A 21536-nucleotide genomic window follows, 5' to 3' on the forward strand; every position below is an offset into this window, starting at 1 on the left:
CCCAAAAAGTTCAGTGGTGGTCAAGGATTAAGGAAGGGCTGAGGGAAGAAATGCTTACAACAAAAGGACACAAGGATGCTGTTAAATAGAAGAAACTCACCCTAGGACAAATGCATGTGATCGTCACATTACACTTCAGTGTATCTGATTTTAAAAAATGACAACTACAGGCAAAGTATGCCATGAAAATCATGGCTGCTGAAGTATCCCACCAAGTAAGTAAAGGGAGTGATGGCTCAGTGGGGAAAAGCAATCCTCACGTCAGTCAGTCTGAAGAACTGACTGGAACCTGTGTCAAAAGCTGGATGGAGTGCCACTTGTTTACAGTTCCAGCACTCCTAGTGAGAGATGGAAGGTGGATACAGAGGAGCTAGTAGCTTCAGATGCTACAGTCTACACTGCTTAGCACAGTGGCAGAAACAAGAGAGAACCTGCTTCAAAACAGGGTGGAAAGGCAGAACCAACTCCAGGAAAACAGCCCACTGACTGAACCCCATGTAAACTGTGGCATGCTTACGCACACGCTCACACATACACACAATAAACACATTTAAAAGGTAATAGAGAATTATATTAAAAACTAAGTTAATAAAATTGAATGAAGAATGTGGAATAAATTTTATATGACTGTACTTAATCTCTGCAAGTACACTAGTTACACTATGAAAAAATTCGAGGATGTTTAAATAATCTCATAGAAATACAAACAAATACCTCCTACAAAGGATTGCAATGGAGAATCCATGGAGAAACTGACTTAAGAGAAAAGCTGAGTCAGAGATCATCTGTTCTAGTCAGACCGGGATACTGGGAGGGATGGGCAAACTCACTGATGGTTTGTTTGGTGGTACTTAAAACTCTGGCCTTCTTCAACATTGATGCTGTTATCTACTCCCCAGTCTTAGCCGACTACTTTAATCCTTCTGATAAAATTTCCAACTGAGTTAATGGAGTATGCTTGTTACATTTCACCTCAAGCTGGTACCTCACTGTACTTGGATTTGTGTGGTTGCGGAAAACTGGAAATGGCCACTGCTAAATTTTTGCTCTTCTTACTGACTGAAGAAAGAGCAGTGCAATTCTGGCTATTCAGAAGGCAGGAAGCTTGGAATTTTTCTTTTTCCTTTTCATATACTATATTTAATCTGTTAGAATATATTTACACACATGAGTGCTTGAGCACTTTTTAACAAACTCCAAGGGTACCACCATCATTTCATTTTATTAACCACTTGTTTAATTTTTAAAATTAATTCTCTGTACAATAATATTTAAGAACCTAAAATAAATCAACTATTATTATAAATGGTAAGGTTTGGGTAGTAATCGAGACAGACAAACATCTCTCACCTTACAAGGCTGATTTTTTTTTTCTTTTTTAGTGGGAATATACTTCTAGTGGAAACTAATTATTAACTACACACACCTTCCCTTACTTTCATTCTTCTGACCAGCCTTTCTATAGTTCATTCTCATTACTGAATCCAGAATAATCCTTTTAAAGGGCTAGTCAGATGATGACACTCTGTTAACATTCCTGAGTGACTATCACTTCAGAGTAAAAGTCCATGTCCTTACAGTGGCTTCAGAATCTGGCTGAACCACTTGACCTTGTTCTCTACTGATGTCTTCTTGACTTCCTGAGGTCTCCTGACCCACTTTCTAACAGCCAACTCCAGGATCATTCTTAGGTACGAGGAAGTGCTCTACCCTCCATTTTCCTTCTCATCAACTCTCATCCCTTCTGGTCCTTTCTGATAGCAGCTACCATCTGTCTCTCATGACTACAAGCATCTGGCAACTCTATTCTTCCCAGGCACCCAGGTAATAAACATTTGTCCAGGTTTTCTCCTTCCTCTCTACTGTTCCTCTTACTATAGGCTTTCCACAATGGAAATGCTTATGAAATCTCTAGTGACTCTGCATGAGAAAACTTTAAGATGGGGAAATGTAATCTATTCCTTCATAACTACTCATTAAGAACATACAAATGAAGACTTATCTCCAAACGCTGAAGATTCATCAATGAGCAAGAGGAAGGCCCCATCCTCCCCATGCTTATGTGGTATATGAGGGCCTAAGCTAGATAAATAAGTGTAAGTCATATGTGATACTGAAATAAAGAATGCAAGGAGACAGTAAACTGCAAATGAAATCAGGGAAAAAGTCAATGTGAAGTGTTTGAGGATGATAATCAAAAAATTAAGGAATGAACCAACAAGTTACAAATAGCTGCATGGCAAGCAGGAGGACTTTCTAGGGGAATAGTACAATGCTAAGGTTTGGATGTGGACTATCATCAAGGCTTCACATTGTTCTTCATTGTGCTGATGTTGGGAGGTGATGGGACTTTTAAAAGATGGGAAATAGTGGTACTCAGTCACTGTCACTGGAAGAACTGTTACTTGGCACATCCAGAGAAGGGGGAAAAGTAGTCCTCATAGAACCCTGGGCTTGCTCTTAAGTGGGTTGGTATAAAGACCTGAACCTGAAAAACAAAATGGTTCCTTGACAATTTCAAACACCGCTATGACTACTGACCACTTTCAGTCACTCTCTCACCCCTCCCCACTACATCTGTCTACCTGCACCCTTCTCTACAAACCATTTTTACTTAATTTGTGACTCACTGGATTTAACCAGGGACATTTATGAGTCCATGGGTTTAGAACTATTTGTTGAAGCTTCATTATTTCTATAGAGTAACAAACTAGACCAATGTAAGAAGAACAGCATGAGTTCAGGAAAAGAGGGTGAAAATATGGCCACTTGCCATATTGAGTCTTTTAGGTTATAATAAAGAGGGATTTTGGATACTGATTCTAGAGTAAGGAGCTGTTCTTGGAGGTTTGTGAACATTAATATAATAATATATACATTTTAAATACATATTTTTGTATGTTTTTTAAAGATTTATTTATTTATGTATATAATATTCTTTCTGCACGAATGCCTACCTGCATGCCAGAAGAGGGCATCAGATCTTATTATAGATCGTTGTAAGTTGCCATGTGGTTACTGGGAATTGAACTCAGGACCTCTGGAAGAACAGCCTGTGCTCTTAACCACTGAGCCACTTCTCCATCCCTTGTATTTTTTTTTTTTTTTTTTTGAGATAGAAGTCTTCAATATAGCCTTTACTGGCCTGGAACTTGAGATACAGCCAAGTTGCCCTTGAACACTGGCACACAGGTGCTGGAATCAAAGGCTCAGCTATATGGCCTATTCTTAGCTGTAGTGTCAAGTGAAGATCAGGGAGACAAAGCTCTCTGCAATACTGTAAGTAAGAGATGACAAGAAGCCCGGTGTAGTTGGTAACAAGTAGGATGAGTGTAGATATATTATGAATGTAGAACAAATGTGACTTTTTGAAAGATGGAAGATGAAGGGGTAATGAAATTCAGATGATTCTGAGGTTTCAGGTGAACACATGGTGCTGTTTGAAGAAGTAGGGCAGTGTTTAGGATTAACTCAAGAATGTAATATTGGGTAAGTTGAGAAGTGTCTGTGAATTTCCACATAGGGTTAGGTTGGAGATACGAGTTTAGACCTCATAGGAACAAAGGCGGGATATGTATCTTTTAAAGCTAGGAATTTAAAGATGAATCTTAGAAAGCACAGCACTACATAGGCTCACAGGGAGACAGAGAAGAGCACTGAGAACGGAGAGGTGGAATGTGCCAGCATTTACAGTCAAGAAGAAAATAATGAGTAAAGAGATCAAGAGGAAACAGTCAGAGAGAACCACAGTGGGGAAATCCAGTAGGAAGAATATCTCAGCAGAGAATGAGTCAGAGGTGTCAAAGAGAAAAACCAAGGAATAAATAAAAGGGTACCGCCACTTGTAGAGGTACTGGATAAATGTGGACAGGTGACATGGGGAGGGAGAGAGCCGGTGACAGGCTGAGAATGCTGTCAACTATAGAGTGGAAACTGAGGAAGTAGAAACTGTGCTGCTCCACTGTCTTGGTAGAGTTGCACACTGAATTTAGTAAAAACGGGAAACAGCTAGAATGGAATGCCAGGCAGGGAACACCTGGATTATAGGAGTTGGATTTCTCCTTCCACCATAAGGGTCCTAGAGACTAAACTCAGGCCACCAGGCCTGGTGGTAAGCACCAGCCCCTGCTGAGCCACCTTGTTGGCCTCCAAAGGCCTTCTTGAACCTCTAAAGAAATAGTCAATTCCATAGCAGCAATATGAAAAAAATCTAGTTAGGTTAAAGCTAATGTAGTAATGGTAGCTCAGATTTAATATAGTTACAATGTATCCAATTCTACCAAACAACAAATAAAATGTTTTATACAAATTAGAAACAACACAGTAGAGGAGAAATTAATGATGAAGGATAAAACCGTGGTCGCTATACGGGAACATTCTTGAGTAGGGCAAGGATGAATATTAGAAGGGATCAGGGAAAGAAAGAAGAAGTTGCCAGATATGCCGACAAATTTTGTGTGTGTGTGTGTGGGGGGGGGGGGTAGGCCTTTTCTATGTTCTTAGTGAAGCAAGTAGCAAGAGAATTACAGCAGGGGTCATTGGGAGACCAAGTGTTGGGCATTTAAAAAGGAGGAAATACTGAAGGACTGTGAGACAGAGTTGGCATCTACTTGGAGTCAGAAAAAGTGAGTCGATAAGCATAGTTACTTAAAATTCTTTTTGCCTATGTGTGTGTATTGTGTGTGTGTGTGTGTGTGTGTGTGTGTGTGTGTGTGTGTGTGTGTGTTCATGTGTATGGCTGCACTGTGTATGTGTCTGGAGACTAAAGGTTGATATGGGGTATTGCTTTCCATTTCATCGATTAAAGCACACCATTTGCTGAACCCAGAGCTCACCCTTCATGGTAATCTAGTTAACAAGCTTGCTCTGGAGATTCCTTCCACAGGGATCCAGGAGGGCTGCCATGCCTACCGAGCTGGCTTTCAGGTGGGTGCTGGGGATGCTACTCACTGTGCACATTAGTGGAGTAAATGACAAAGGGAAACTGGGATAAATGAAAGAGGTCAAGTTGCGGTTAGAGAGATGACGATGAAAAGACGAGAGCAGACGAGTCAAAGGGCAGCACCGTAAGTGGGAGGTTGGAGGGCTACAGGAACTTGAAATTAAAGGACGCCCAATGACCTGGAGCATGTAAGTCCAAGTTCATGACAGGATTAATGCTAGCTTTGCATGAAGAATACTGACTTTACGAACAGCCTGAAAAGTAGAGGGAATCTTTTGTATTTATCACTTAAATTTTCACAGAAATTGAAATTGGGGCCTGGGGCTATAGCTTAGTGGTAAGGTGGCTGTATAACATGCACAAGGCCCTGGAACAGACACGCCCATAGTTAATCTGATGGAAGCAATTCCTCAAATTTTCTCTTCCTAGGTGTCTCAGGTGGACAAGCAAGATTAGTCATCATGATGCATTTTATCATATTGCAGTATTATACTAAGATAACTCAAAGATAAGACACTGGAGCTGAGAACAAATTTAAGCTTCCCACAAATCTAAAAAAATAAATATTATAATCAAATTGGGGGTGGTGGCTACAGGTAAAATATTGATAAAGTCAGCTTAGAAATGATACTAAAATCAATTAGTAGAAAACCAATTATTTGTGTTACCTTTTAATCAAAGTAAGATAATAAATATTAAATATGGCTTGGACATTAAAATCTGAGTGTATTAATCTAAAGAAAATAACAGTTACTTATTATAAAACATTAAAAGTTATAAATATAATTTTGATTGTTGTTAACAGACTGATATTACTGAAGGGCCTTTAGTTAAGTTTTTCTGTCAGAAAAGAGACAGATGAGCAGAGTATGGTGATATGAACCCCACAGTCTCGGCATTGGGGAGAAATGTGCAAGAGCTAGGTGTCTACAGCATTTGCGAGGAGAGGAAGGTGTTAGAGGGAAATGTCAGCGTCTCTGGAAGTAGAGGCAATCTACAATAGGCTATTTAAAGGCTGAAAACTCAGAAGTGCATTTTGTAAGTGGTCTCCTCATTGCTAAGAGCTTTTGCCCAGCTCCATCTATCTTCTCACAGGTCTTGTGGTAAAGGCAGCACTGCAATTAGCAAGTGTAGACCTTAGCAACAGAGCCCATCCAGACTTGTCGTCACAGAACACAACTCACAACTGAAAAGACAGCACATTCATTGTTGATATCTGCTCTGGTTTCTAAAGAATCACTAATGCCCACCTGCACATTTGACAACTTCAAATACTGTAGGACAGAATGCAAGAGGCATGCTTCCTGTCCGCTAATGATAAGAACTTAAACAGTATTATTTAAAGAGCCTATACAGAATCCATTTTGAATTATTACTGAACATATGATTCTGTGGGATGGATTTTAGATATTATATTGAAGAATTTAAGTGCAGAATCTACTGGAAAACAAAGAACTAAGGTGTTATCTAGATAGAAAAAACAAAATGTATACTCACAGCGACTGGAGGCCTTCTTTTTACAGTAAGCTTCTGAAAGTTTTATAATGCCCCAAAAATATCATAACAAAGTAATGTTCATGCTTTCTTTCCATGTTTGTTGTGCCCTTATTTGGATGCAATGCTTATATTACACCTACATATATGAATCACCTTTATCTCTGCACTGGGCTTCAACATCATTTAAGACACTATTTTGCAGAATGTACCTATTAAGCAAGAGACTTAACAGTATATGCATGTAACATGCTTAAACCCTTTTTATAGCCTAGTGGATTATTACTAAGTTTATATAGTAGGAAACTACTGCTGAGAGAAATTGTACTTGTCAAAGCTAGCTAAGAAATAGCGAAGAGAGAGGAAAAGCATAGTGAGTTACCAGGTCAGATTTTTTGTAATGACTTTTTAGATGGTCAGAAAGTAAATCTAGAAACAGAGGAAAGAAAATAAAAACAAGAAGGTTGCATGCTTCTTTTTTTTTTTATAAGAAAAATAGTGCTGTTTACTTATTGCAAATAAGAAAAAAACTAAATAGTCTTAAGTATGATATTTATAATCTCATAGAACTAGAATTCTGAAGTGTGCAAATTGGCTTCGGTTATATAGCTACAAGGGGGCATGCCTTGTTTCTACAACTTGCTTCGGCAGCCACTCACAATTGTGAAGTTTTTCTCTCCAGTCACAGCAGGGGAGAAAGAAAGTAAGGGTGGGGCAGTAACAAAGGGAAACCTCTGATATAAACCCTCAGCCAACTAAGGACTAATTACGGTTGCCCATTTGGAGTTGACTTTTGTATAGGGTAGTATATATGAGACTGATTTCAATCTTCTAACTATGAACATTCAGTTTTGCCAGAACTCTTTGGTGAAAATGTTATCTTTTCTCCAGTGTATTTTTGGCCACTTTGTCGAGTATCAAATGGTTACAACATGTAATCATATCTGGGTCTCCTACTTTGCCCCACTGAACTACTGTTCTTGTGTAAATTATTATTTTTATTAGTATACCTATGTAATATAGCTTGAAATCTGGAGTGGTAACCCCTAGAGCATTGTTCTTTTTGGTTAGGATTGCTTTTGCTATCTGGGTTTTTTTTGGGTTTCTGTATAAATTTTAGGATGGCTTTCTATTTCTGTAAAGAATATTATAGGGATTTTTATTGGGATGGTGTTGAATTTGTAAATTGTTTTTCTAGGATGGTCAGTTTCATAATATTAATTCTATCAATTCATGAGCATAAGATATCTTCATTTTCTACTGTCTTTCTCACTTTCTTTCTTCAGAGATTTAAAGTTTTAATTGTAGAGGTTTTCCACCTCCTTGGGAAGACTTATTCCTAAATATTTTTTTGATGCTACTATGAATGGGAGAATTCAGAATTTCTTTCACAATGAGTTTGCTATTGGTATATAGAAAGGCTACTTATTTTTGGAAATTTATTTTGTATCTTGCCACTTTGCTGAAAACTGTGATCATTTCTGGAAGTTTTCTGGTGGGATTTTTAGAGTCTCTTATACATAATATTATTGCAAATAGCGATAACTAGACTTCTTTGTCTCCCTTTAATTTCCTTATCTTGTCTTATTGCTCTAGCTAGTACTTCAAGTATGATACTGAAAAGGGGTGGGACAAGTGGACAGTCCTATCTCACTGATTTTAATAGGATTAAGTTGTTCTCTTTTTTTAGTATTTGGGATGACATTGGTATAGATTTGTCGATAGATAACCTTTATTATGTTGAGCTATATTCCCTCCAGTCCTCTTCTTGCTGTAACTTTTATATATTCCCTCCAGTCCTCTTCTTGCTGTAACTTTTACTATGAAGTCGTGTTGAATTTGTCAAAGGTCTTTTTCTACATCTGTTGAGATGACCATATGATTTTACTCTTTAAGTCCATTTATATGCTTAATATAGCTATTGACTAATGAATGTTGAACCATCTCAGCCTCTGGGAATAGAGCCAACTTAACTGTAGTGGATGATATTTTTGATATGTTCCTGAATTCGGTTTTCTAGTATTTTATTGTTTACTAAGATGCTGACTTACAGTTTTCTGTTTGTTGTCGGTGTTATTATTGTGTCTTTACCTGGGTTTAGTTACAGTAACAATAGCTTGACAGGAAGTGTTCTGTTTCTATTTGGGGTGTGAATAATTTAAGGAGAAATAGATATGGATCTTTGATGTGACACTGAAATGCTCAAAATGCTATAAGGCAACATAGGCAGCGGCCTCTATAACATAGGTATAGGAAGGACTTTCAGAAAGAGATTCCATTTGCTTAAGAATTAAGGCTAACAACTGACAAGTGGGATCTCATAAAACTAAAAGCTAAATAGCAAAGTAAACAATCCACTGAGTGAAGATGAAGTCCACAGAGAGGGTGAGAATCTTTGCCAGCTCTACATCTGGTAGAGAATTCCTATCCAGAATATGCAAAGAACTGAAAAATACCAAATGACCTGATCAAACAATGTGCTTTGGAACTGTCGAAAATATCAAAGAAACTCTGTGTTCCAGACACAATGGAGAAATTGCATGATTGTGCAAATCCACAGTGATTGTGACAGCATGTATAAGACTTGTGCAATCCAGCCAGACAAAACCCCAGCATGGGGGGAAAGCTGGGCACGAATCCCTACCATTACTTGAGGATGTGACCCCTGCTGGAGTGACTACACTCCAGGACTAGTTGGGCAGCATAAACTGGACTCCAGAGGGAAATTTCAAATTTGGGTGTGAGGGGATGGGAGGGTAGATGGTGGTTCTCGGGTTTGAGGAAAGGGTGGTCAAATGCTCAAAATAATGTTATTAAATTCTCAAAGAATAAATTAAAAGAAAAAAAAGCAGCTAAAAGTAGATCTGTGTGACCCAAGGACACTCCTTAGCATACATCCAAAGGAGCCATACTACTCCACACCTACTCAGCTGTGCCCACTGCCACTTTATTCACAATAGCGAGGAAATGGAAACAACTTAAACATCCTTCAAGTGATGAATGGGCAAAGAATATGTGGTTCAAATAAACAACGGAATTCTGTTAAGTGCTAAAGAAAAATGTAATCATAAAACTTTCAGGTAAAAGATTGAAATTGGAAAATATTAGATTGAGTGAGGTAACACACTCAGAAAGACAAATGTCACATGTTCTTCCTTATTTATGGATTCTAGCTCTGACCTTTAGATGTGAATATATAACTGGGGGTAACTTCAAAATCCAGGAAAGTCAAAAGGGACCATGGTTGGGGTGGGGAGAAGGAGCTCCAAAAGAGGGTAATACAGCATCAGTGCTATGAAGGGAGCATGGGAAACACAGGGTGGGGACTTGATCTGAAGGAGAAGAAAGTATGAGTGATAAAACTAAGGGTGACTGAAAAAGCCATTTTATGTTTACTTAAAAATATACATATGAAATGTAAATGTATGTGTAAACATACACAAATAATTTTAAAGGTTATATATCTCAAAGCTCCTCTCAAAAGCCACAGATGACGCAACAAATACTGCAGTGCCAGGGAAAAGAAATTTCTCCAAGTCATAAGTGAGAGGAGCCCAAGGAACTCCATAAAAAATAATGGCTTACTGCTACTGTGGTCGGCTTCTGCCTTGAAGGTAAGGCCCCATCATTGAAGAAGCCATACAGTCTGGATTCAGGACCCAGAGGATTCAAGCTGGATAAGACCGGCAAACTCACGGACAACTAGCACAGTAAAAACTGGTAAAAATGAACCGAATGAAACCGTTAGTTTGTACGTGACAAAACATTTCACTCAGTTACAGCTGCTCAATTAGAGTAAGGAAGCTTGTAGATGGAAAAAACAAACAAACAAAGTCAAGTAAGTTTCTAATTACCAGATAATGAGCCTTAAGAAAAAACTGATGCTGAGGTTAACACAGAGGGAGTACTGAGCACTTGGGTACTTAGCTGCAACCCTTGTGCAGCAATCTCTCCAAACTTCAGTTGTGTGAAAAGGCCTGTTAAGGACTGAGTAACTTTGAGGTAAGACAGCGGTTCCCAACCTCCCTAATGCTGTGACCCTTTAATACAATCCCTCATATTGTAATGACCCTCAACTATAAAATTCTTTCATTGCTACTTCATAACTGTAACTTTGCTACAATTATGAATCATAATGCAAATATCTAACACGTAAGATATCTGATATTCAACACCAAAGGGTTTGTGACCACAGGCTGAAAGCCACTGAGGCAAGGCGTTTTGAGGGCTGCCATCGAAGGCAAATTGAGTAAGATAAAAGATAAACTTGAAGTTTAAATAAATAGAACTGTATTTTACTTCAAGCAAGACTATATGAGTAAAGTCTATATATAATTCAACCTCATTTTAGACATTCAAGTTTTCTTTACTTCTTTTTCTAAGTAGCAATGGGTGCCAATATGAACAGGTTCATTTTCTCCGCACAGATTCTTTTTAATAAATAGCAATAAGATGAAGTAGCCGAAAGAAAGGGAAAGCCTAAAGAACGTCATTATCATCAATTAATTAAGATTACTGAAGGAGTCTCCACTCTGGCTACACTATGGCTACTAACTATGGACCTTGACGTCCTTCTAGCTCCTCTCCCTCTGGGACTTGTGAGATCAGCCTCATCTCCACACCATTCAAACCTCTCAAGCCATCCCAGGTGGCAGGAAGACATGCCAATCTGGTTGTCACTGTGCTCTATGACAGGGACCATGATCTTCTCTCATCCTCTCTCACTTTCTCTAGGATATGTCAGAACACAGATGTCTCCATATTATGGATCCTATAGCACTCCCACATGGCATGAAGACACAGGTAATCTATCTGTGCTCCTCAAAAGCATATATACAGCCCTTTGTACTCAGGTCATCTTATACCTGCTTGCCAGAGATCCTGGACCTACTCCTAGCCCTTTGGGACCTGCCAGATCATAGACTCATGTACACAAAGGACCATCTAACTGGACCATGGGGTTCAAAGAGACCTGTGATTTCCAACAAATGTATCCCTCATTCCAATCACCACTCACGACAGGTCCATCCTCCAGCCTCACCTCAGCACAAACATCCTACGCCTTGGTACAGCCTGATGAGTTTACCTGACCCTAACTATCTACACCAGCCTGATTCCCAGACATACTCCAGGTCCCAGGGACCCAGACAAGACTGGTGAAATCTGTCTTTCCTATCCAAACCTCCAGGCAGGTAAAGGATCCTATTTGTCAGCCCAGCCTGCTGAGTTCACATCAGACACACAACCAACATACCCATCCATGCCTCATCACCAAAATAACATGAAAGGTCAAAACAGTATACCTTCCCTGCAAATTCACCAGTCTTTTGTCTCCAATGAAAATGACATAAATGAACCCAAGGACACAGAACTCAAAAAGAACAATCATAAAATTCAAATAAGAATTCAAAGCATTTTAGGAAGACATAAAGAGCTCAATGAACTCAAAGAGAATACATACTTAAACACACTCAAGAATATACAAACCCGAAGCTGAAGGAAATAACAAAAACAATCTAGGATGAAAAAGCAAAATTCAACAAAGAGATGAATATACTGAAGAGAAATCAAGCTGTGATGAAGATGGAACTGAAATGCTCAATAACTTAATAAAAAACTCAGGAGACACACACATACACACACACACAGAGAGAGAGAGAGAGAGAGAGAGAGAGAGAGAGAGAGAGAGAGAGAGAGAGAGAGAGAGAGAGAGAGAGAGAGAGAGAGAGAGAGAGAGAGAGAGAGAGAGAGAGAGAGAGAGAGAGAAACAGAGACAGAGAGACAGAGAGAAAGAGAGGGAGAGAATATAGAAACTGGGGTACCATAAAAAGACTGAATCTTCAATTACAGTATAAATAAAGAAGAATCCCAGGGCAATGATACAGACTAGACATCCAACAAGATCAAACAAGAAAATTTTTCCAAACTAAGGAAAGACTCAGATACAAGAAATACACAGATCATCAAATAGACAAGATCAGAAAAGAAATTCCCCACAGCATGTCATAGTTTAAAAACTAACATACAGAACAAAGCAAGAGCATTGAAAGCTGTGAAGAAATAAACACAAGTCACATGTAACAGAAAAGCATTGGAATAACAGTGGATTGCTCAGCAGAGATGTTCAAATCCAGAAGAGCCTGAAGTACTGTAAGGTGACATATGCCAACCGAGACTACTGTGTCTAGGAAAATTATCTACCATAGTTGAAAGAGAAAGAAAAAACTTTCTGCCAAACCAACAGGCTAAAAGAACTCATGTCAATCAAATCAGACTTATAGAATATACTGGAAACAATACTTCAGACTGAAGAGAGAGATAAGCATAGCCAAAAGTGTAGAAAGAAAACAAAGGAAGCTATAATAACCAAAACACAAAGTTTTACTAAGAACACAAATAGCCAACATAACAAAAAGAAATGACAGCAACAAACATACCTTTCAATAGTAAATTCAATTGTCAATGGCTTCAACTCTCCAATTCAAAGAAACAGGGTGGCTGAATAGATTAAGAAACAAAACCCATCTTTATGTTGTCTACCAAGAAACTCATTTTAGCTCTAAAGATGGGTACCACCCTAAAATGAGAGGACTGCAAAAAGTATTCCAAGCAAATGGAATCAGGAAGCAAGTGATGTTGCTATTCTAATATTTGACCAAAAAGACTTCAATCTAGAACTAGTCATAAGAGTTATAAAAAGGGGTATTTCATTCTAAATAAGGAAACAATGAATCACACAGGCAATACAATCCTAAACATATATGCACCAAATGCCAGAGCACCCAATGTTATAAAAAGCATACAAAGAAAGATTAACACCAACTCAATAATAATAGGTTAATACCAGTTTCTCGAATGTATATATCAGATCATTGTACAAAAAAAAAATAAACAGAGAAACATGAAAATTAAATGACATCACCATCAAACTGACTTAGTAGATTATCTAGAGAATATTCCACCCAAATATCAAAAACTAGATCTTATACTCAGCAGCCAATGGATGACTGTCTAAAATACATCACATCTGGGGCAAACAAACACACATACAACTTAGCAAACAGAAAAAAAAAACTGAGATAACTTAATGTATTCTATCTGACCACAATATAACTTAAAATAGGCAGCAATAAATCTCTAGTAACTATACAAACTCATGGAGATTTAAAAAACTTATTACTGAATGATGAATGGGTCAAAGAAACCAAGGAAGAAATAGAAAAAAAATTCCTGTAAATACATGAAAATGAAAACACAAAACAACAAAACCTCTGGGACATTGAAAGCAGTCCTGTAAATAAATGATTTAATAATGCAACGAGAATTTGGGAAAAAAAAAAAGAGAGCAAATCAAAGCCAAATTTAGAAGACTGCCATCATGACTAAAAATAAAAAACAAAAAAAAAATAAATTCAGAGCAGAAATAAATAGAAATAAGGAAAACAATACCAAGAATCAATAATAAGAGATGGTTCTGCAAGAGGATAACCAAGATTGACAGACCCTTGGTCCAACTAACTAATAAAAAAAAAAAAAAGATGAACCAAGTAACGAGGCAGAAGTGTACAGGCAAACCCTACAAGAAAAACCAAAGAAATTCACAAGATTATAAGAGAATACTTTAAAAACAACAACAACAACAGTAAAAGTACTTCATTAAGTTAGAAAAAATCTGAAAGAAATGGACTGATTTCCGATTCATCAGAACTTCCAAAGTTAAACCAAAAAGAGATCAACAACCTAAAAAGATCCACAACTAATAATGAGATTGAGACATTAATAAAAAGCCCTCTGAGAAAAAAAAAAGCCACAGCTCAGATGAACTTACAGCAGAATTCAATCAGACTTTCTGAAAGATATACAGCCAATACTTTTTAAATTATTTAGAAATAGAAACAGAAGGAGCACTTTCAGATCTCCTTTTATGAAGCCAGTATTACTCTATTGCTAATCCCTGGTGAAGACACAAGAAAACTACAAGCCTACATCCCCAATGAACACAGACACCAAACCTTCCTTAAAATACTTATATACCAGATACAGTCATACATCAAAAAGATCATCTGACATAATCATGGTGGCTTTATTCCAAGGATGGAGGGATGCTTCAATATTCTAAGTCACTAAGTATAATAAATCATATAAAAGAACTTAAAAAGACAAAAATCACATGCTCAGTTCAACAGATGGAGAAAAGGCCTCAGCATGCATTCATGATGAAAGTCTTAAAGAGAATAGGCCTAAAGGGAACATAGCTCAATATAACAAAGGCTCCAACAAATGGTGCTAGGAAAGCTGGATGTGCACACATATAAGAATGAAATTGGAACCATACCTATCACCTTGCACAAAAATGAACTATAAATGGACCAAAGACCTAACTAGGAAACCTCAAACATGGAAACTGCTAGACGAAACAATAGCTAGCAACCATAAAGTATAGGTATAGGAAAGAGCTCTTGGAATGGGGCTCCACCTGTCTAGGAAGTAAAGCCAATAACTGACAAGTGGACCTCATAAAACTTAGTATCTTCTGTACAACTAGGAAAATGATCAACTGATTGAAGGGAAAAATCATAGTTCACTTTCTTATCTTTAATTTCCAATTTTCCTAATATGTACTTTGTACCTTTTGATTCACAGAGAGAAGTAGGGGAGGCTCATTCAAATAAAAGAAAGTAACATATATTTTAAATTTTGTAGAATTCAGGAGTTTCTGAAGCAATAATTTCTGACTTAGATAATCCTAAGGTTGTAATGAAATAGCATTTCTAATCTGTTATTTTTATTTTAGGAAATCTGGAGATGATTTCTAACTGAAGAGACTAGTGAATCTAAAGATTCAAAATCATGTATCAAATTAAAACATATTATGTAAATATATTGTTAATTTATTCAACTATTTTCTTATTCATCTCTTTTTTTAAACTAAAGTGGTTTAAAGAGAGGACACAAAGTTGGATGAGTAGAGAGAGGGTGGAGGGGTTAGAGTATCTGGGAGAAGTTGGTAGAGGGTGTGAATATGATCGAAACTTACTGTACAGAATTCTCAAAGAATAAAAAAAAAGGGTATGACAAAAAAGATTAACCATCATTGAAATTAGTAAGCAACAAATTCACTTTTTAAACCATAATCTCCAAAATGGCCATATCTCTTTCTTATCTCAAAGAACTGTTGACCATTAACACAGGTGCTTCAGCAGTAGTATCCCTTACAGACTTGTGTGCTTATAGAAGCTAACACAAAATATACCAATGGCATGCAGCTAATTCATTAATTTACCAAGTCCATTTTGAGGAAAAGGTATCATTAAACAACAGAGTATTGCAAGTGTGACTGTGGTTGTTTGAGGTCCCTTTCTGCAGAATATGTGGCAGACAAGCAATGTCTATGCTGTTTCTAATTATTCCAATTATCATGGCTCACTATGAAAACTTGATTAATAACACTGAAGATATTGTTGTGGCAATTAGCCATATGGTTGTGGGACTTTATTCTGTCACGATTTAGCCATTAGCATCTACTTATGTTTGTCAGAACAGTGCATCCGTGACAAGCTGAAGTTCCGCTCACCTTGCCGAGTCCCCTGTGAGCAACACTAGAGAACTGTTTATTCCTGGGAGTCTCTTGCCTGAGTAAATTTTTCATGTGGCATCCGGTCTGCCTGGGAACAAATGTCAAATAGCTTATGCGTCGACCCACCAATCTAAGCATTCTCTGAAAATCCACTTTCTGCTTATGTGTAAAAACAAAGTGATTGAAGAAAGTGAGCTGTCCAGTAATAACTGATGATCTATGCTGCCCCATGTATTGATACAATAATTCAGGGAAACTGATTTTTCATATACTGACATATAGAGTTATGTAACTATGATATTATAAGGATATATACAAGCATGTTTATGTAAGTAGATTATATGCTCCAAATTTACCACCTAAGTATATATGCATGACATCTGTAATTAATTTGTTCAAGAGAATTGAGATTCAGTTAATTATTGGAGATAATTTTGTTAATTATGAGTGATAATTTTAGGGAAAAAAACAAAGATGTTGGTTACTTCTTAAAATAAAGCTAGAAATATAACAATCAAAAGCCTTGATGGAGAGAATTTTAAAAAATTACAGAGAATTAAATTTACATTTTCAAATAGAATGCTAATGTGAGAAAAGTAGTACTGTTAAATATTAATTAATTAATTTTTACAATATAAAGCCTTCTACTATTTGCGAGTAGCAGGCAGGTTTCCTGGTAGTTTTCTCAGAAGTTGGTGAAGTGGTCAACAGTCCCATTGTTTACAAACCTTATGGCTGTTCAGAGCTCTCCAGAAGGATGCTCTGGGTGTAAGCAACAGAAGGGGAATATGGAGGAATCCTCCTCTGTTTCCACCTCACACTCGTGTCCTCCCCATACTGGGAGTGGAGCACGATATAAAGGGACCAGGCAGCAGTGCTTTGCCTGCAAAGGTTTCAATCTGAGAGGCTCAAAATAAAGAATAAACAATAATCAATGCAGCTATAGAATGAATAACACGTGGAAATGGGGTGGACCTGCAGGCAGAAGGTTCACATCTAGTTCCAGCTGCCATCCCAGGGAGGGATGTAGCAGCTGGGGTGCTTGGATACAGTTGTGGCCAGCCGCGGAGCTGGACAAGGCAGTCCTCTTAGGACATGTAAGAGTTCACTGGCCAAGACACTACTACCTGATTTAGAGGGAATAAGCATGGGAAGAAAAGGCATATGCAGTAAATAGAGTTTGTTCAAGAAGCCAACAAAAGCACTTTACATTTCATGTGAGGGAACTGAGAAAGGAAGATCAACATTCCTAGAGCAGTGCTTCTCAATCTTCCAACACTGCAACCCTTTAACAGTTCCTCATGCGGAAGCCACCCAACCACAAATCATTTTTGTTGCTACTTCATATGTGTAATTTTGCTACTGTTAAATCATAATGTAAATATTTTTGAAGACAGGTTTGTCAAGGAGGTCAAGACCCACAGGTTGAGAACCTCTGCCCAGAGTCACTGAGAGTTTTTAATCACAGCGGGGTTAGTAGGAGGAATGACAACAGAGTGGAATCTGGAGTCAACTGATTTATGAAACAAACAGAGGTGAGTGTCTAGCAGTCAATGTCTTCTCTCGGTCAGCCTCTCTAACACTTCTCATTGTTGCTTGTGAACTGTAATGCAGGCACTGACCTCTGAAACTTAAGAGCTCTGAAGACATCACGTTAACACTTACCAAGTCTTTAATTTTGCACTGTGAATACACTTCAGTAATCTTTAGAAAATTGAGTAATACTTCTATTCTGACACAGTTTTTCCCACTATCCCAACCCAGTTTTAGCAATCTGCTCTAATCAATAACATTATAATATTCACTTGAGTACTTACAATGTTGAGTGGTTTACATGCGGCACATCCTCCAATGTTAAAGTTTTTTTTTTTTTTTTTTTTTTTTTTGGTTTTTCGAGACAGGGTTTCTCTGTGTAGCTTTGCGCCTTTCCTGGAACTCGCTTTGGAGACCAGGCTGGCCTCGAACTCACAGAGATCCGCCTGGCTCTGCCTCCCGAGTGCTGGGATTAAAGGTGTGCGCCACCACCACCCGGCTCAATGTTAAAGTTTTAAGAGGTATTATGCTTATTCTGTAGATGAGAAACTGTCTCTTAGAAATATGTGTTGTTTTGGGAGGCAATGGAGTAAGAAGTGGAGATGGATTTCCATTTCAGGTGGGCTGTCTCATTGATGTCTAGTTTCTTAAAAGATATTAATAGAGGATTACAAATACCTAAATCAAATACTGAAGCTGAAAACTGCAGTAAGAACACATTCTAACAATCTTCCCTCACCCTGGCCTCTCTCTACTGGATCTGAGAGGACAGTGGCTCCCAGTCCTTAACCTGTGGCTTGTCCAACATCCAGTCCATGAGAGCAAAACTCAGCATTCTCTGACTCACAGTTATCCACCCATTTCAACTCTACTGCCCTTGACCTCATCACTTCCTACCAGACAAGATTTTCCAGCTGCTTTCTTATCTGTCTCCATACTGTCACCTCATTCAGGCCCATTCTGCTGCAGACAGAGATCATTCTAAACTGCAAAATCAGGCAATTCTGTCCTGAACTACACTTAGAAAGGGCCCTCACTGCTTAATGAAATATTATATGAAGAAAGTGATGACCATTCTCCAGAGCCACATCCGCTTTCACATACATACAACTTAAACTATACACACACACACACACACACACACACACACACACACACACACGCACACGCACATGCACACGCACAATCAATTCCTTCTGCACATTATGGTAAGTTTCTTAAGCTGCACTGCCGGACTAACCACAACACATTAATAGTGTTAAAGTATATAAAACCTGGGCTGGAGAGATGGCTCAGCCGTTAAAGGCTAGGCTCACAACCAAAAAATATAAAACCTATATTTAGAGTCATTCAACTTTTTTACATATAAATTCATGTCAAGACTGACTTTATTCAAGTAAAATGTTTCTTCATTAAAACTGATCTGCACTTCTATAAGAATAGCTACAAAAGGAAAGCATGAAAGCTAATGGATGGGGAGGAAAGCTGTGACGTGCTGACTTCTAGATAGGCCATGGCTGCTCTATGTATCGACTCCCAGCAGCTGTGCTCACCTGTACACCACCTACACAAAACCAAGACAGTCACATTCAGCAAAGACTGGGGAGGAGTCCCTGAGGACCCACCCCTATGGGAAGAACTGTAATTCATGGCTGCTAAGTGGGGAAGAATCATTTTCCTTGGGGGATGTGGCCTTTTCATTCAGGCCGAAAAAAAAAAAAAAAAAGTTTATCTTCCTTTTCATACTTTGCTTGCATTGAACGAACACACAAAAAGCAGTCATACCTGAGACTACATTAACATTGTGTGGGCATTGTTCTTGTTTATTGGCAGCTCCACTTCCTTCCTTTTATCTCCATGATCTCTATGGGGTAATGGTAGTCTATTATCTGCTGTCCCAAATGAACAATAAATCATCTCGATATTATGTATTGAGTACTTTTATCCATCCTGAGAATTCTGAAGTCATTCATGTAAACCTATAAAGCATATTCAATATTTATTCACTAGTAATACACACCGACTCAATATACACTCGAAATTGTCTATGGCAGCGTCTCTCAACCTGTGAGTTGAGACCCCTTTGGGGGTCGCATGTCAGATGTGTACATTAAAACTCATAACAGGAGCAAAATTATAGTTATGAAGTAGTAATGAAATAATCTTATGGTTGGTGTCACCACAACATGAACTGTATTAAAGGGTTGAGAACCACTGGTCTATGGACTTAAAAAATTATTCATCTTATTTTATGTGTGAGTGTTTTTTGCCTGCATGTATTTATGTGCACCATGTGTGTGCCTACTGCCCACAAAGGTCAGAGGAGGGCATTGGATCTCCTGAAACTGAAGTTATGGTAGTTGTGAATCACCATTTGGGTGCTAGGACTCAAACCTGAGTCCTCTGCAAGAACAAGTACTTTTAACTGCTGAGCTGACTCCCCAGCCTCTGGACTTTTATTCAGCTCCAAAAAATGAGCTGGTAATGAAGGTTAATATAGTATATATTTTAAAACCAAAATAAAATTACATTAAAATTATATAATTCAACATGTATTTTATAGCTTGGATGTTTTTGTTTGGTGTAGTTTGTATTTTCAGAGAGCATAATTTTTGGTGCAGTTGAGGATATTATTGCCAGCTAGTTGAACTTGGGCAAGTTAGCTCCTCTGCCCATCAGGGGATATTTGCGTCCACCTCACTGAGGTGCTATGAGGTAGATCAAGCACCTGATTCTACCTATTAATAGTGATACACAGCTGAGTAACCTCTTCTTCTGAATGTTCATGACTCATTCAGTGAATTCTCAATTCATAAACTATCTTGTTTCTTCTAAACATAGATAACTACTAAATTAGTTACAACTAACTTTCAGAGGCCCTAATTTAAAAAAAAATTATTGACAAGTTACTCTAGATTTAAATTTTGACAATGTATATGCATATGTGAAAAGAGTGCAAATAAACATCTTTAAAAATTTCAAACTTCTTGAGATAAAGTAACTGAGGTATAAAAAAATATGAAAATCTGAACACTCCTACTTAAAAAAACTCCCATAAAGTCTCAGCTCAGAGTTTTTTGTTTTGATTTTTCCCTGGATGAAACCCACTTATGACACTAAATTTTTAACTTTTTCCCTAGGGAAGAGGTAAGTAAAATGTAAAGATAATTAATCATCTTTCCTATTTCCATAATCTATCCATTCGACAATCAGGTCCAAGTGAGCTAATGAAAACACTTCTCTTACCCTGGGTATTCACTCCAATGCCCCCTGGAACTTCCACAGTCACACAGACTTCTCCATCTTACAAAGGTGACATTATTAAATATATGCCTTTACTATCAGTGACCAAATCTCACTGTCAGTGATGGAATCCTGTCTGCTAATATGTTAAGTCAGTTTCTCTTTTTTGTGTGCTTGCTAACTTCCCGAAAATCTTACTAAAATGTGAATTCTTACATAGCCGATTAGCCTGGGGTGGAGAATGAAATTCCGTATTTCCACCACACTTCCATATGACAGGGTGTTGCTGCTCCACACACTGCAACTTGAGTTGCAAAACATTCAGGAATGCCCTCAACAAAATTACCGATAATTATTATTGGCTTAAATTCAGCTTTTCCTAATTTTTTCCTGGCAGACTCCTCCAACAGTCTTTCTGCAATTCCCCTGTAGATTCGGCTTACTCTTTGTTGCTGTTGGTATCAGAATTAAGTACCTTTCTTGTTGCTGTAACAAAAGCAACCTAAGGAAGAGGGTTCATTTGGTTCATGATAGTGGGAAGTCATGAATGGAAACTTGGGTAGAAGCAGAGAACAGTAAACATGTACACTTAGCTTGCTTTCTCCCCTTTTCAGTCTGGGAACGCTGCCTCTGGAATGGTGTTCCTGTTCACAATAAACCTAATCTAGAAACTCCTTCACAGATACACACAGAGGCTTATCCCATAGGTAATTCTAGTATCTGTCAAGTTGACAATCAATATTAATC

At 37.9% G+C, this 21536-nt stretch overlaps 1 protein-coding gene across 9 annotated transcripts in view; it reads right to left on the reverse strand.

The window, feature by feature from the left end:
- The window catches only part of Tbc1d5 (TBC1 domain family member 5), a 477512-nt gene that overhangs the window by 142113 nt on the left and 313863 nt on the right, over positions 1–21536 (reverse strand). The window lies entirely within an intron of this gene.

Source organism: Peromyscus californicus, unplaced genomic scaffold (genome assembly GCF_007827085.1).
Source record: "Peromyscus californicus insignis strain IS unplaced genomic scaffold, ASM782708v3 Scaffold_19__1_contigs__length_69161282, whole genome shotgun sequence".
NCBI classification, from domain to species: domain Eukaryota; kingdom Metazoa; phylum Chordata; class Mammalia; order Rodentia; family Cricetidae; genus Peromyscus; species Peromyscus californicus.